Here is a 5,365-nt window from a genome sequence, read left to right as displayed (position 1 = left end):
GTAGGGATTTGTTGCCGAGCGAAGTCAAATAAAACTCTCAGTTGAGTTAGTCGCCCGATCTTCCGAAATCTTTTTCGCTCTGTTTTTCCGTAGCGACGAATTCTGCGGGAGCATTTTTATTCCAGAAAATAAATTAGCGCAGCCCGGTTTAGTGTTTGGGCCAGCCCAACCCAGCCTATTTGGCCCACTAAGGAAACCCTAACCCTAGCCATCTTCTATAAATAGGGGTGCTCACTTGGCAATTTTTGCACTCCCACCCCTAGCCGCCCAAACCAGCCCTCTCCTTTCTCCTTCTCCTACACGATAGAACAGCAGGCGTCAGCTTCTTCCTCCCTGGTTCCCCACGGCGGCCAGCAGGGAGCAAGCCAGCAGCCAGGGCGTCCATCCCTTCCTCCCTCCTCTGCGCAAGCCTGCTCCAGCCGCTCCCAGCAGCCATGGCGTGGCGCCCCCTTGCTCCTTCCTCACACAGCGGCAGCCAGCGCCTGTTCATCTTCCTCCCTGTTTGCCCCTAGCCGAACTCCCCTACAGAAGCTCCCCACGGCAGCAGGCATGGAGGTCGGCTCGAGCACAACCTCCTTGCTCCCTTCCATGTCCGTCCGTGGCACCTCCCCCTGCTTTTCTGGTTGGGCGCACAGGAATCCGGCAATCCTGCACGTCCCCTCCAATGGCGCCCTCCCCTGCTCCTCCTCTCTTCCCCACAAAACAGCAGCAGCTCGCCCACCTTCCCTCGCTGCGCAGCCCCTCGGCGAAACGCCGCTGTTCCTGCAGCCCCGACACCTTCCCTGGCTTCCTCGCTGCTAGCGCTGCGCGCGTGCCGCGTGTTCGGCAAGCTATCCAAGTGGGGTGTTGAGCAGTGAGCAGCGCGCCGTCGACGCCCGCCGTGTGCTCGCTGTTTTGCGCAGCCCATCCGCGACGCCGTCAAAACCCGTGGTGAGAAACACCCCGCTGCCCCTGCTGCTATCCTATTTTCTTTTGTGTGTGCTCGGTAAAATGTTGAACTGTTGTGTGTGTTTCATCACAGCTAGCCGTCAATGCCATCCGTCGCGCACGCGTGTTCGATGCGAGGCCGGTCGGGTGAACCACATGCATGCACAACTCAAATCCGATCCCGTTCAGGTTGATTGATTTATAGTTCACCATACGTATGATTTGGTTGATGTCATGCAGTGCACGTATATGTGTGAATGTGTGTAATATGTTTTGGCAATACATGTTAGTGGGATCGCATTTGCGGTTAAAGAACAAGCGGTTGTTGAGGTGTGCGATTTGTAGTTTGTCTAATTACGTTTTTGGTCGATGTGGTGTATAGTGGTGTTTGATTAGATGTGGGCATAAAATGTTTGGATTATATGTCGTGGCAAGGTCGCATTCGCGTTTTGGTAAACATGTGTGTCGTGCTTGTTTTATGTGATGAGTAAGTTTGGAAATACGTGGGATGCGAGGATTTAATTAGTGCACGTAGGTGTGTGAGTGCCGTGGTGTGATATAGTAGTGGTGGCGTGAGATGTTTGTTTGAGGCGTGCGGGTATATGCCGTGATATGGTTATACTCGCGACGAGGAAAGATGTATGTATTGTGTAACACGACGCTTAGATCGCTAATATATAGTCGTGCAAAGTATGCTCATAATGGTTGTGTGATTGAGGAGTGATGTAGTGGCGAAGCGAGAAGTAAGTTTAATATGTTTAAACGGGTAGTTGATAGCATCCATCGGTGTCGTCATGATTTCTGTTGTATGGCGGATTGATACTTTGTTTTGTCAATCATTGCATTCTATGTATGTTGGATAAATAAATGTCTTGATGATCGATTATAGGTCTTATATGAGCGTTATAGCAGCCCAAAAATTATTGGAAGCGAGTAGCGTGCACAAGTCGGTCCTTGTTAAAATTGAAGAACAATCCGCTAAGATATACACATAAGTGCTTTAGGTCCTTCAGTAGCCAGTGTAAGTCTTATATAGTTTTATACCATGTTTTAATGTCTCTATGTTAGATCCCAAAAATGTGCCATTTTAAGTGACCTGTGTAGTAACAACTTTAAGTTGAGCAATGATTAGGAAAAGCTGATTAATCTGCTCCAACCCATGTTTTTGAGTTGTGATGTATAAAATGGTTCGCTAAGTCCAATACTGCGATTAACCAACTCATGTTAAGTAGGAGTCGATTTCGTTAAGTGATTGTCATATACATGTTGTGTCTCAGATTTCGATAATAATAGACTAGTCGACGCTTGTGATGTACAACGGCCTATATCGTTTCTCTAGCTAGCCGACTCGTTAGATGACTTTAGTTAAGCTTGTAGTCACGGTAAATTGCTTGTTGTGCTCTAAATGTGTATGGTTATGGTCACGGGTAAAAAGTAGTAGTGCTCATGTGATGTCTAAATTAAAACGCAAACTGTTGAGTGATTATCGTGAAGAATGCGTGGTTAATTGGTTGTAGTAATTTTAGTGCACTAAATGATTTGGATAAAATTTGTAAGTCTACTTGTTAGTCATCATCTAATTAATTCAACTCTAACGAATGGTAAAGTGTTAGAATAATTCAAGTACTTAGAACGCGGCGATTCTTGAATTATATAGGAGCTGAAATTTGTTGGTTGCTGTTTTGGACTGCGCGCGCTGTTTTAGTCGTGATGTATGTTTGATGAACTAAATTGTATTTTCTGTAGATATGTGCTATAGAAAAGTGGTAGATAACTTTATTATCTTGCTGGTGTTAAAATTTGACAGGCATAAGTCTGATCGTTTAGGAGTTATGATTTTTACAAATTCAGTAACTGAATCTGTCCAAATTCTGTACAGATTTCAGAAACTGTGTTGTTTGTTCAATTTAATGTTACAATCTGTTCATGGTCATTATAAGAAAGTTGTAGGTGCTTTTCTTATCTTGCTTGTGTTAAAGTTTCATAACTAAAGGCCTGACGGTTTAAGAGTTATGAATTTTACAGACTGGTTGTTGTGTTCTGTCCACCGTCAGAACAGATTTCGAAAACTGTGATATTTGATTTAGTTAAACCTGGAATCACTTCTTGGTGATTATAAAAGTTGTGTAGTACTTTTGCTAAGCTTTTCGAAAAGTCTTGGATCACTATTTTTGGTGATCTGAAGATTAAGTTATGGATGTTTAAAGTCTGAAGACTGAATCTGTCCAATTCTGGACAGCAAAGCCTTCTACTGTATTTTATCCTTAGTTAAATATTGAATCACCTTAAGATGTTTATAAATGATATGTAGACAACTTTATTACCTTTCCAGAAAGTCGAGGATCACCTTGTTTGGATGTCTGAATCTTCAGTTATGAATTTTTAAAATCACAAGTCTGAATCTGTCCAAATCTGGACAGAGCTGCTGTGATTGCACTTTTTGACCTTGCTAAGTGTTTAATCATGCTGTGATGAAAATACCAAAATTGTAGAGCACTTTTTAAGCTTTCCAAAAAGTCCTAGTTTGCTATTTTTGGATTCATATTTTAAAAGTTATGATTAAAACAAGTGACTGCTGTATTGCTGTCCAAAAATCTGCAAGTGCCCATTTGATGATTGAGTTCACCCTTTTGGCTAAAAATGGTTAGTTAGCACTTAATTAATATAGACTTGCCATGGCTAAGCTAGAGATGACATGTGTGTATTGTTTTATATGTTTCTTCTTTAATTGATTGTGATATAGAATTTTCATAGACATTGATGCCTATGTCATCGGTTAAACTTGTGTTGAATGATTTTGTGTGATAAATAGAAGAACTAATGAAAAGCCGTAGCAAATTAAATGAACGCTTGTACTTATGGGGTCGTATTTGTGTTGCGTAAGTATACAAAATGTTTGTCGTCTTTTAGTGGTGTTAACGTTGTGCGCTCGATGATAGGTAGTTAGCTAACGCTAGTGTGTGGTTGCTTGGGATGTCTCGCTACTTGGTGTTTAATTCGCTAGCGTGTACTTAAAATATCTTGTGCTATTTCATTATATTCATACATATGCATCTTGCACCTCATATAGGACCGAGAGATGATGATCGAGCCAGTGATGTGGTGCCAACCACAAGACGCAGTTGGTGGACGACCTGAAGAATGGACTTAACCAGTGGATACTCGCCAAGCGAGTACCTCCCCCAGCAAACACTATCTAAGTGTTAAAAATAAAAGGCAAGCCCCGGTTTTATGCATAACCGTTTATATATGCTATTTTACTACACTTAATGTTTGTAGGCTTGTACTGTGCACTTAAGTGTAGGAGTTGTCTGAAACCCTAGTTGCATGAACTCAGGATTCCTTTTGAGATGGATACTAGTATACTAGGTCGAGTAGTGGCTTTGCTAATTAGGGATCTCGGTAGAAGTCGAGTGATTTTTCTAGCACTCGCGCGAGGTCAGGAATTGGTTGTATCCACTTTGATAACAGAATGATGATGGTCTGTGGACACGGGTCCATGGGGACGCGTGGTCTACGAGATGAAAATTGGAATAAGGATTAACGTGCGGATACCTGTGTCAAGCGTTTGAACGTACTAAACATATGCCGAGAAATATGGTAAATCGGTAAGCCTAGTACCTGAGTGAACCTGGCAGTGGACTTTACCCCTCACGTGACCTGAGACGTGGTCTCCCATTCCGGTTATGGTGGGTACAAGTGCGGTCACTGCACGACGGCAGTCGGGGTCAGTGAGGCATTGTACGCCAAGGCGGTGAGCCCTGATCTGCTGACGGGGAATCGATGGGGACGGTTGATGTGTGTGGGGACGGAGTGCCCCTACATATCGTGTGTTTAGGTTTACCTTGCAAGGATAAAAACTCGATTCGAATCGTCTGCTTCTCGCAGCTAATGAGACTGCTTGATCCATTGTACTGCATTGAGTAACAAGTGGAAATGTGATAATGTAGCAAAAGATGTTGATTGTTAAATTTGCTTGATACCATGAATGAGTAGATAGTACACATTTAGTCTTAAGAGAGTCACACTTAAACTTGACAAAGCTAAAACTTGATTTTTAGATTCAGCTAGTGCTTTTGGCAACCAAACCCCACAGCCAAACAGCTGCATGTCTAGAGGTAGAGGAGTAGACTCCTCACACCGGGTAAGTCTAGCTGAGTATTAGTATACTCAGCCTTGCTTGTGGCACAATTTTTGCAGGTACTCCTTGATTGATTGATGGTGTGACTTGGCCTTCATCCCTGCCACCGGGATAGATGGTCGAGTGGGTTACTGCTTCCGCAGGAGAGGACCAGGAGGAGTAGTGTGGCCAGGCTTCGCCATGTTACTCGGTTTTCTCCGTTAGTTATTTCCGCTGCAATAAATTTATGTTTATCATTTTTGAAACTCCAATAATGTAATCACTAATGATACTTATTAAATTGTGGTATTATGTTTT

At 43.1% G+C, this 5,365-nt stretch overlaps 1 long non-coding RNA gene across 1 annotated transcript; it reads left to right on the top strand.

Moving 5' to 3' along the window:
* The first annotated feature begins 247 nt into the window (after positions 1-247).
* On the top strand, positions 248-4,143 carry LOC103626619 (uncharacterized). Its single transcript, XR_553035.2, has 3 exons — positions 248-930; positions 1,022-1,116; positions 3,998-4,143. It is a non-coding gene; the product is annotated as an uncharacterized lncRNA (long non-coding RNA).
* Positions 4,144-5,365: the final 1,222 nt, after the last annotated feature.

This window comes from Zea mays, chromosome 5 (assembly GCF_902167145.1).
Source record: "Zea mays cultivar B73 chromosome 5, Zm-B73-REFERENCE-NAM-5.0, whole genome shotgun sequence".
Lineage (NCBI taxonomy): Eukaryota > Viridiplantae > Streptophyta > Magnoliopsida > Poales > Poaceae > Zea > Zea mays.
The sequence above is the reverse complement of the archived record's forward strand: the minus strand, read 5'-3'. Positions and strand labels throughout refer to the sequence as shown.